This window comes from Pelophylax lessonae (genome assembly GCF_965119305.1).
Source record: "Pelophylax lessonae genome assembly, chromosome: 10".
NCBI classification, from domain to species: domain Eukaryota; kingdom Metazoa; phylum Chordata; class Amphibia; order Anura; family Ranidae; genus Pelophylax; species Pelophylax lessonae.
Window position 1 is genome coordinate 214,866,154 of NC_138777.1, and position 12,601 is coordinate 214,878,754.

The following is a 12,601-nucleotide window of genomic DNA, read 5'->3' on the forward strand; positions in this document are numbered from 1 at the left end:
AGTGCCCCCTTACATTGGAGGTATGTGTAGAACCACATCTTTGGTGATCAATGTAGTCCCCCATATATTGGTGGTCAGTGTACCAGTAGTGTCCACATTGGTGGTCACTGTACTGTTCCCTTACATTGGTTGTCAGTGTATTGTCCCTTTATATTGATGGTTACTGTTCTGCCCCTTACATTGATGGTCAGTGTAGTGTCCCCTTATACTGGTGATTACTGTAGTGCCCCTTAAATTGGTGGTCAGTGTAGTGCCCCCTACATTGGTAGTCAGTGTAATGTCCCCTTATACTGGTGGTCAGTGTAGTGCCTCTTACATTGTTGGTCAGTGTAGTCATGTCCCCTTATACTGGTGGTTCATTGTAATGCCCCCTTACATTGGTGGTCAATGTAGTGTCCTCTAATACTAGTGGTTGGTGTAATGCCCCCGTACATTGGTGGTCAGTGTAGTACCCCCTTACATTGGAGGTTCATGTAGATCCACAACATTACATTGGTAATCAGTGTTTCCCTGCTTACTCTAGTGGTCAGTATAGTGCCCCCGTACATCGGTGATTAGTGTAGTACCCCTTACATTAGTGGTAAATGTAGTGCCCTCTTACATTGGTGACCAGTGTAATGCCATCTGCTATCATTGCCATCAGGAGACACCAGCCTTCATCAAGCCTTAGCACAGGTCCCTTAGTGCATTCCGTCATGATTTTACCAACATCAACTTCTCAAGCCCTAAAGAAATGGAGGCTTGCTTCCCCTGAAGCATATTGGCTGTATTTGATGCTCTTAACAAAAAAATGTTTCAAAAAGCCCTTTTGTGCCAGAAGGTACATACACACCCAAGAATTTACAAACTAGTATTTTAGTCACGGATCTGCATCTTTGAATTAAAGAGCACTTTATGCTACACAATGTATCTATCAGAACCAATTTTCACTTTCAGCACTTTCACACATGTATATTGGAGGTCAGCGTAGTGTGTCTTTACATTTGTGGTCAGTGTAGGACCTCCCTTTGTTGGTGGTAAGTGCAGTGCCCCCTTACATTGAAGGTCAATGTTTTGATAACTTATGTTGGATGTTAGAGCAGTGTCCACTTCCACTGAAGGTCAGTTTAGTGATCCTTTATGTTGGACGTCAGTGTAATGTCCTTTTACATTGGTGGTTAGTGTAGTGCCCCCTTACATTGGTGGTCAGTGTAGTGCCCCCTTACATTGGTAGTCAGTGTAGTGCCCCCTTATAATGGTGGTCAGTGTAGTGCCCCCTTATAATGGTGGTCAGTATAGTGCCCCCTTATAATGGTGGTCAGTGTAGTGCCCCCTTATAATGGTGGTCAGTGAATTGTCCCCCCCATATTGGTGGTCAGTGAATTGTAGCCTAATATTGGTGGTAAGTGTAGTGCCCCATTATATTGGTGGTCAGGGTAGTGCCCCCTTACATTGGTGGTCCGTGTAGAGCCCCCTTACTTTGCTGGTCAATGTAGATCCACATTACATTGGTGATCAGTGTAGTGCCCCCTTCATTTAGCAGTCAATGTAAAGCCTCCTACATTAGTGGTCAGTGTAATGCCCCCCTTACATTAGTGGTCAGTGTAATGCCCCCCTTACATTGATGGTCAGTGTATTGTGCCTTTACATTAGTGGTCAGTGTAATGCCCCCCTTACATTAGTGGTCAGTGTAATGCCCCCTTACATTAGTGGTCAGTGTAACGCCCCCCTTACATTAGAGGTCAGTGTAACGCCCCCCTTACATTAGTGGTCAGTGTAACGCCCCCCTTACATTAGTGGTCAGTGTAACGCCCCCCCCTAACATTAGTGGTGAGTGTAACGCCCCCCCCTAACATTAGTGGTCAGTGTAACGCCCCCCTTACATTAGTGGTCAGTGTAACGCCCCCCTTACATTAGTGGTCACTGTAATACTCCTCTTACGTTAGTGGTCAGTGTAATACCCTCCTTACATTAGTGGTCAGTGTAATACCCCCCTTACGTTAGTGGTCAGTGTAGTGCCCTCCTTACATTAGTGGTCAGTGTAATACCCCCCTTACGTTAGTGGTCAGTGTAGTGCCCTGTTCAAAAAAGTGGTCAGCAGGAGGAATCCTCCTTACATTGGAGGTCAATGTCTTGCCACCTTACACTGATAGTCAGTTGGAAGGATACCACGGTGCACCAATGGTCACTAGGAAGAAATGTCCCCCCCCCTACAAACAATTAAAAAATAGTTGGTTACTTACTTAAAGGATATGGGAGAAGAGGCTCCACTGGTCCCACGCTGTTGGCTTTTGTAGAATGACAGTGACAACACTAAATATATAACACTGAACACTGGTGGAAAGACTGCTGACGGCTCCCTGTAATTCCAGCACACAGATCGACAACACTGGAACTTTTGTTTTTATTTTAACAAAAGAAATCTAATTTCCAACTTGGAAGATTCCCAGAAGTCACAAGTCTTAGGAGTTGAACGATTGCCATACGGTCAGTGTCATTCAAAGAGTTCCGCTCGTTTTCGTGTTTATTACAAGTAAGCAGCTACAAAAGGTGTAACTGCTGACTTGTAATAAACACACTCACCTGTCCCACGTGTCCCAGAAGATTGCAGGGAGGAAGGGGGAGAGGAGAACTTCCACTCGAGCTACCTAGGCGGCCCGAGTGGACGTGGGAGGGGGTACCTGTCAAATTTAGGTACCCCCCCAAAAAAAAATGACATGCCAAATGCGGCATGTCAGAGGGTCAGGAGTATTTAAAACAGAAGTTCCACTTTTGGGTGAAACTCCGCTTTAACCTACTTCTTATGAGCCTAGACTACACATGCACGCACATACGTGCACGCCTTTTTTTTTTCTTTTGGTTGGGGGGGGGGGGGGGGGCGTGCTATATAGCCAGTAGGAGGGTAGAGCTAAGTGTTTCAAATGCAATCACTCAGCCTCCCTGCTTCACTATGGTTGATAGGTTTGTTACATTAGCAACCGCATAGGCAGTGCATGGTTTTCAACTAGACAGACCATCTCCTTCCAAGCAAGTCTACCAGACAGGAACAGTGAAGCACAGACACTGTGTACCTTTAAAATCCAATCGTCAATAGCAGTACGTTTGTTACAATCCTGACAGTGTGCAGTGAAGTAAGAAATTTCAGTACATCAGTACAGGAGAAGAGTCTGTACAACTGTGCAAGACTAAAGGGAAGGCCAGGGGTCAGATTTAACCCTGTGTGTACTTTTAAAAACTCCCATTGTTTTTTTTCTCAGGTAAAAACTGACAAGACAGCCAGGGTTTGTGGTTTTGCAAAGACCACCAGGGTCTAAAGAAGTCTGCATTAGGGTTTTAAAGTAAGTGTGCACAGGAATACTAATGACTATGTCATCAGTTGTTAACAAATATTCATTTCCCCAGTAGACTTAATCAGAAACCTGCCGATGGCACTGTGGTCCACTAACCAGAAAGGTGTAGTTCCGATGTCAACCAGCAAGTGTCTCCCAGGGATTAGTCTGCACCTGATGCTGGCTGTTGGGATGTTATTTAGCTCCTCTTTTAGTATCGTTTAATGTTTCAGCATTTTGTTCGTTAACCCAGGCTCTCTGTTCCTAAAAACCTTTAACCTAGATCCTGCTCCTACTTGTTGGTACCTTCTTCCCATTCTGGCTCATTCCTTACCCACTGTTTAGCTTAATCCATTCTATCCATCCTTCTGTTTAAATATATAGCTTAGTTAGTTTAGGTAGGTTTGCCCGTGTTTTACTCTAGTTGGGTTCACTATAGCTGGTTGTGTTCCTGGGGGATGGTAAAAATAGGCCACAATTTTACTACATCCTAATATTCCCCCTTAAGCTGCATAGACCGCTGGACAATGTTGTTCACATGCTTTGCTTCACAGCTGTGGCAAACGTCATACCCCCTCTCGAGTTTGGTTGGCACATATATGAAATTCCTACTGATTCCAAAAGTAAAAGAATAAATCCCCAGGCACCCTTTAGATGTGCATATTCCAGGGAAATAGATGGACACTGGATAGTGAAGACTTTAGCTATGGAGTCTGCTCATTAGTTGCTTGATTACATTCCATCAGACCTGCTTCTGAAACAGTAAAGAGCATCTGAACAGCAGGGAAAAACATGCTTTTATAAAGGGATGTTGGGGATCAGGGACGTGCGGTGAGGTCAGTGGCTGGTGAGGAACTGGCTAGTATCAGAGCCAGATACAACCCCCACATTACTTAGTGAATAAACCCCCCATAGCGTAGCTGGGCGCTGTGAGATGAAAATTTTTGTCTTCATCTTCAGTCAATTGGCTTACGCTTAAAAACCTGCGCGTCAGGACGCAGACAGTCAATCAGATTCCCCCAGACAAATAAGCGTCTGGTGAAAGGTATCTATTGGGACGGCAGATTTTTATTTTTTATTTGTGCATTCTGTAACAGCGCTGTAAATGCTGAGATTTCACTGGTCAGTACAGGGCTGTTACAGAATGCAGAAATATAAAATAAAAATGACAATGTGCTCTATATAGCTACCAACAGTCCTGATTTTATTAAAGCAAGTCCTTATGTTGGTTAAATTAGTAAACTGCGAAAACCAATGAAAGTGCCATATATGATCTATATCAGAGGTGTCAAACTCAATTTCATCGCGGGCCGTATCCTCATTATGGTCGCCCTCAGAGGGCCAGTTCTATCTGTAGTCCACCACTATCAGAAGTCAAGAGCCAGTGTATCCCCTTTACCATGTGCTGCTGCTGGGAAGAAGCTGGAGGCAGAGTTGGGAAGCAGCAACTGCAGTGTCTGGAGGAGGGCTGGAGTCTGCTGAATGCCAAGACCAGTGGAGTTGGAGAGGAGGGGACGCTGCAGCTGCACAGAGAGGTGCAGGATCTGTAGGCGGAGTTGTGTCCTCCTCTCTGCTGCCAACTGCTAAGTTGAGGGGGGGGGTCCTCTTTGCAGCTACAGGGGGAAGCACAGGATCTGGCAGAGGAGATCTGTCCTTCTTGCTGACATCTGGGGAGACAAGGTGGGGGCAGAGATGAGGGAAATGCAGCAGCTGCAGGAGAGGTGCAAGGGCCACATGAAATGGCCTGGAGGGCCGGATTCGGCCCGTGGGCCTTGTGTTTGACACCTGTGATCTATATAATGAAAAAAATAGAACCTGAACTATTCTCTGATTATATAGATCAGGGATTCCCAAACTATGGCTCTCCAGTTGTTCGGGAACTACAATTCCCATCATGCCTAGTCATGTATGTGAATGTCAGAGTTTTACAATGCCTCATGGGATGTGTAGTTCTGCAACAGCTGCAGGGCCGTAGTTTGGGAATCCCTGATATAGATTATATATGGCACCTTCATTAGTTCTCATAGTTTACTAATTAAACCAGCATAAGGACTTGTTTTAGCATATTTAAATGGCGTTCAAACCACACATGTGAGGTATCGCTGCAAACAGAGCGAGAGCAATAGTTCTAGAACTAGACCTCCTCTGTAACTCTAAACATCTAACCTGTAAAAAAATTTAAAACGTGAAGATTTTTAAGTACTGAAGTTTGGCGCCATTCCACAAGCGTGCACAATTTTAAAGGTATCTATTTACTTGGTGTAACATCATCTTTCACATAATACATTACATACACATTAAAAAAAAAAAAAAAAATCGGGCCAATTTTACTGTTTTTTTTTTTAAATTTATAAAAGTTTTTTTTCCCTTAATGTGTTTAAAAACTTGCTGCGAAAATACCGTGTGACATAAAAAGTTGCAACGACCACCATTTTAACCCCTAGGATGTCTGCTAAAAATATATATATATATATATATATATATATATATATATATATATATATACAGTGCCTAGCTTGCAACCCTCACCCTACTTTTTTCAATGTTTGTATGGTTGTATTGCATTTGGAAAGCTATACGAAACAGAAAATTGTATTCTGAACATTGTTAATATTGTTCTTGTTCTTTATTCTCAATAAAAAGTTATTAAAAAAAAAAAATAGATACAGTGCCTTGAAAAAGTATTCATACCCCCTGAAATTTTTCTTATTTTGTCATGTTACAATGAAAAACATAAATGTATTTTATTGGGATTTATTCTGATAGACCAACACAAAGTGGCACATAATAGTGAAGTGGAAGGAAAGTGATACATGGTTTTTGCATTTTTTTACAAATAAATATGTGAAAAGCGTGGCGTGTATTTGGATTCAGTTCCCTGAGTCAATACTTTGTAGAACCGCCTTTCTCTGCAATTACAGCTGCAAGTCTTTTTAGGGATGTCTCTACCAGCTTTGCACATCTAGAGAGGGATATTTTTGCCCATTCTTCTTTGCAAAATATCTCAAGCTCTGTCAGATTGGATGGAGAGCGTCTGTGAACAGCAATTTTCAAGTCTTGCACAGATTCTCAATTGGATTTAGGTCTGGACTTTGACTGGGCCATTCTAACACATGAATATGCTTTGATCTAAATCATTCCATTGTAGCTCTGGCTGGATGTTTAGGGTCGTTGTCCTGCTGGAAGGTGAACCTCCACCCCAGTCTCAAGTCTTTTGCAGACTCTAACAGATTTTCTTCTAAGATTACTCTGTATTTGGCTCCATCCATCTTCCCATCAACTCTGACCAGCTTCCCTGTCCCTGCTGAAGAAAAGCATTCCCACAACATGTTCCTGTCACCACCATGTTTTACAGTGGGGATGGTGTGTTCAGGGGGATGTGCAGTGTTCGTTTTCTGCCACACATAGCGTTTTGCTTTTAGGCCAAAATTTTCAATTTTGGTCTCATCTGACCAGAGCACCTTCTTCCACATGTTTGCTGTGTCCCCTACATGACTTCTCGCAAACTGGACTTCTTATGGCTTTCTTTCAACAATGGCTTTCTTCTTCCCACTCTTCCATAAAGGTCAGATTTGTGGAGCGCACGACTAATAGTTGTCCTGTGGACAGATTCTCCCACCTGAGCTGTGGATCTCTGCAGCTCCTCCAGAGTTACCATGGGCCTCTTGGCTGCTTCTCTGATTAATGCTCTCCTTGCCCAGCCTGTCAGTTTAGATGGACGGCCATGTCTTGGTAGGTTTGCAGTTGTGCCATACTCTGTCCATTTTCCGATGATGAATTGAACAGCGCTCCGTGAGATGTTCAAAGTTTGGGATAATTTTTTTATAACCTAATCCAGCTTTAAACTTCTCCACAACTTTATCCTTGACCTATCTGGTGAGTTCCTTGGCCTTCATGGTGCTGTTTGTTCACTAAGATTCTCTAACAAACCTCTGAGGGCTTCACAGAACAGCTGTATTTATACTGAGATTAAATTACACGCAGGTGGACACCATTTACTAACTAGGTGACTTCTGAAGGCAATTGGTTCTACTATATTTTAGTTAGGGGTATCGGAATAAAGGGGGCTGAATACAAATGCACCCCATACTTTTCAAATATTTGTAAAAAAAAATGAAAAAAAATTAGCATTTTCTATGTGCCACTTTGTGTTGGTCTATCACATAAAATCCTAACAAAATAAATGTGTGGTTGTAACATGAAAAAATTTTAAGAGGTATGAATACTTATTCAAGGCACTGTAAATAATAAATGATTATGTTATAACATATAGCATAATAATATATTATTTTTCTTGATTAAAAAAGTACCTTTTCAGCAGCAGCAGATTTTTTTCTCTTCCTATTAACCCATAAACCCATGTTTTTTCCTTGTAGTTAGGAGGACTGGGCTGGAAGGGAGCATTTGTTTTTGGACACATGCCCCCTTCTATGACACTGCAGTGAGAGGAGAGCCTCCACTGCAGCATTTTTATTGGACAGCTTGGACCAATGGTGCTTTACCATTGGTCCAAGGCTCCAAGCTGTCCATTTAGCTCAGTGCCTCTGACAAGGAATCAGAGGCACTGGGAGCTCATCCTCTCAGTCTGCTGCAAACAGCGTGGCCGGGGCGGTATGTAGCTTCTCACAGGCTGTGCAATGAGCCCGAATCTCCGGAACCATAGGTGCTAGGAGCCCCACATTTTGACCAGTAGTGGAATATGACTTCAGATATCTACCCCCCCCCCCCCCCCAATTTCTCTCCTGGGGTCTCTGAGACCCCAGGTCACCGAGCTACTACCCTCAAAACTCAATCTCTTAATTTTTTTATTTTTACGTTTATGGCAGGTGAGGCTATGCCTCCCCTGACTGCACCTCCCTGCTGGGGATGTATTCTTTTACTGAGGCTCATCACTAATTATTTGCACTCTCCGCTCTCAATGCATCTGAATGTGTGACTACAAAGGGGGATATTGGGAGATAAAAACGAATTATAGACTTTGTAGGGACTTTGTTGAGAACTGTAGGGCAATGGATGCGAATGAGAATTTCTGGAATAATTCCAAGGTATTTATGGATACTAAATGTACACAGAATTTTAACCACTCCAGCTCCAGAAGATTGAAGTCGTGCAATGCTGCCTCCAAATGAAATGTATTTAATTTTTTTTTCACACAAATAGAGTTTTCTTTTGGCAGTATCACCACTGTTGTCTTTTGTTTTTTTTTTGCTATATAAATGAGAAAAGACCAAAAATTTAGAAAAAAAAAAATATATATCTTTTCCTTTCTGCTATAAAAAATTTCCAATAAATATTTAAAAAAAATCGAATTTCTTTATAAATTTTGACAAAAATGTATTCTAACACATGTCTTTGATAAGAAAAAAAAAAAAAAATACCAATACGTGTATATTGATTGGTTTGCATGAAAGTCATATCGTCTACGAACTATGGGATACATATTGGAATTTTTTTTATACTACTAATGGTGGTGATCAATGACTTATAATGGGAATGCGATGGCAATGATAATGGGAGGCGGTGACAATCTGACACTGATGCTGGGGGGAACTGACTAAATGCCACTGACATCACTAGTCGATCAGTTTTAATACTATACACTGTCACTGTACTAATGACACTGGCTGGGAAGGGGTTAACATCTAGGGCAATCAATTGGTTTAATATGGGCCTAACTATGAGTAATGTGTGTAGCTTTTACTAATAGATCTCTAAGTTTCTCATCCCTTCTATGCAGGGATGAGAAACAGAGAGGTTGTTCCCTCTGTCTGTATAGAGCCCTGTGTTGAATGTCAACACAGAGCTCTGGGCCGTGATTGGACACAGCCGATCAGCATGCGCAATAAACAGTGACTTATGGGTACATCGCTTTGCATACGGTGAACACTTGTCTGCAGTAGATTGCGGGCGGGTGGGCGCTAAGCGGTTAAAGAAACACAGAATTGAACCCTAAGGCCCCTTTCACACGGTTCCGTTCTGTCCACGGAGCCGTGCTGCTCAGTGGGGGATCGATCTGCCGATCCCCCGCTTAGCAGGCGGATGACAGCTCCGTTTCCGCTCTGTGTGCGGAGACAGAGGTGTCAGATCCCCGCTCTCCTCTATGAGGGAATCGGATGAGAACGGACCGGCTGTCCGTTCTCATCCTATCCGACCCGCCAGACGGATGGAAAATAGGGTTTCCATCCGTCCGGATTTGACGGACAGGATCGGATCAGATGTCAGCGGACATGTCTCCGCTGACATCCGATGCCCCATAGAGATGCATGGGGCATCGTTGATCCGCCTAAAAAACTTACAGGCAGATCTGAACGGTCCGCAAGTATGAAAGGGTCCTAAAGCTTTTTGTTTTTTGAATTTAGTTATGCTTTAATAAATCATATTGTTTTCACTTATACTTGAGTCTGGTGTTCTGATCCACATATCTAGCCACACCTACTCTACAGGATACTGACACCTAGAGATTCAACTATTGTCAACCACCAGAAAAATCAAATCTTAGTTGGGCAAACTTGGTTATTTGGCACCATCCTCTTGTAATTCCAACCAGCAGGAAATTCTAGGAATGAAACTCTCTCCTCCCAACTCTGGGCAGATTGGTCAGGAATAACTTTTAATAATCTCTCTTTGTCTCCTCTTGTCTGCTATCACCGTTCCCATTCCCGCCGTCTCCGGCATCCTCTCCGGCACACAGCTGAGCTGGGAATGTTTAATTTACTGAAAGCAGCAAGCTACAGAAGCTTGTCGGAAGATAGGCAACCGTGCAACTTCATAACTTCGCATTATAAAGAGGTTATTTGAGTTGAGAAATAAAAATCTGGCTTAGTTATAAAAATTGATTTTTTTTAGTGTAAAGTAGCCAAACCAATTCTTCCTTTCACTTCTGAATCCATCCCAGAAGCATCAGATATGTCAAAGAGACCCTGTCCCACAAGTTGCAGGTAAAAATACGGAAAGTCAATGCTTTTTTAATGCTTACTTGCAGCGGTTTTTTTTCCGTTCCATAAACATTTTTTATTTCCTTGCAATATGTCTCTGAATTTGACTACTCTGTGTGTTGTTATGGCTATTTTTCTGATTTTATAGCAAAGACATGAAAAAACAATTTAAAGGATAAGTATAGCCAAAGCTTGTTTAGCTGTACTTCTCTGGTGGATCACAGAAGCACAGTTTTTTCTGAACTCCTGTGACGTGTTTTCAGCAGACAGCGGGCTAAAGCCAAGCTCGGGAATGATCACAACCATATGGTCTGGATCTGCCCACGTCTAGACCGGCACCCGGCTCAGCCTCTCAGTGAGCCGTTGAGAGCCTGAGCTGGCCACTCCTGAACCCTCCGCAGCCCAGCGCTCCAATTAGCATTGGGGGGCAGAGCAGAGAGCGGTGACTGACAGCCACTAGCTCTCTGCTCAGGGAGCTCTGAGAATCGAGCAATCAGCGGTGTTTGATTCTCAGTCTTAGTGCCGGCGGGAGACAGATGCAGCATCCACCTTAGTACAGTAAGTACAATAAAAAAACATTCCCATACTTCTCTTTTAAAATCATGTATTGTTTTAGAAGCTAGGCCTCTCCTGTTGATTTGCAAATCAACTTGTTGGACTGGTTAGTGAGCACAGGACAGGAAAGTATGTAAAGGGAGTGAGGGGAAAGGGAAAGGACTTGGCCCATTCCCAGTAGGTGCTAACCCCCTATCAGTGGTCCTGTCCGAATCCCCAGCAAGCGGCTGGGGATTCCAGTTTTACCACCCCCCCCTATTTCTGCACTTTAATGCAGCTGCCTAAGCAGCCTTACACCTAGTGCTGAGCTCTAAAGAAAACTGAATAAAACAATACCAGAATACCTCGAGCTAGTTAAACCTGTTTTTGCTTTTTTTTACCCGTAATATATATATAACACAAGGGAAAATCGCCCAAAACTGCCAGCAAAGCACATTTTGCGCAAATCGTTGACGTCTTTTAAACAAACGGCCTCTGCATAGAGAAGAGCAGCACCTGCTACTTCCTCATCGCACCTGCTCGTCCCACTCGAATCCAGATGCTGCACATCAGGGATCCGTGCTGTAAGCGCCATCAATTCTGGGCGTGAAAGGTACCCAAGGAGAGCCAGAGTACAATCAGGTAGTAAAAAACAGAACGGCAGGCAAAACATGAGTACATTCCACCGTATAAGAGAAAAGAGGTACAATATATTGTCAAAAGTATTGGGACGCCTGCCTTTACACACACATGAACTTTAATGGCATCCCAGGCTTAGTCCGTAGGGTTCAATTTTGAGTTGGCCCACCCTTTGCAGCTACAACAGCTTCAACTCTTCTGGGAAGGCTGTCCACAAGGTTTATAAGTGTGTTTATGGGAATGTTTGACCATTCTTCTAGAAGTGCAATTGTGAGGTCAGGTACTGATGTTGGCCGAGAAGCTAACCAAGTAGGTACTAAGAAGTTGGCAGGGTGCTAAGAGTGGTGACGTAGGGGGATTTGTGTTGGGAGGGGGGATAGGGAGTAGGTACTAAGAAGTTGGCAGGGTGCGAAGAGTGGTGATTTAGGGGGATTTGTGTTGGGAGGGGGGATAGGGGAAAGAAGATTAGTTCTAGGATGGGAGATTTGGGGTAAATTTGTGCTGGAAGTGCGTGTGGTAGGGTGGGGAGATGTGTATTGGCGGGGGGGTACATTTTAGGGGTAGAGGATTTGTGCTAGGAGGGGTGACTTTGGGGGATGGGGGGTTACAAGGACATATGCTGAGAGGGGGATTTCAGCAGGAGGGCAGATTTGTACTGGGAGAAGGGGGAATTTATGCTTAGGGGGTAAGCATGCAGATTACTGCTCAGTGTTTTTGTGGGGGGATTTTTGTTGACACCTAATGCTGTGCCCATGTGGGAATAGCTAACAAACAGGAAGGGGGAACTTTACCTGTGAACAACACTATGGGGGAGATTTAGAAAAACTGGAGCACACAGAATCTGGTGCCGCTGTGCATGGTAGCCAATCAGCTTCCAACTTCAGCTTGTTCAATTAAGCTTTGGCAATAAACCTGGAAGCTGACCGTTTCTATGCAGAGCTGCACCAGTTTTTTCACTCCTCAATTTTTGTAAACCCCCCCTAAATCTACACTACAAGAGGACCAGATCACCATACTGCTTTCCTTCAAATGCTTAATGCACAGAGTCCTGTTCAGCGAGGGATTTGTGGACCAGCTATAACGGAAGTTAAAGAGGTTGTAAACCCATGAAAACTTTTTTTATTTTTTTTTTGAAAGACAAACACATAATGAAATACTTACCTTAGAACGAGCCCCCGCCGTGCC

General features: G+C 43.4%; 1 protein-coding gene across 2 annotated transcripts in view; it reads right to left on the bottom strand.

Moving 5' to 3' along the window:
- Positions 1-12,601, bottom strand: part of CHST8 (carbohydrate sulfotransferase 8) — a 565,115-nt gene that overhangs the window by 435,124 nt on the left and 117,390 nt on the right. The gene's annotated exons all lie outside the window — the stretch shown is intronic.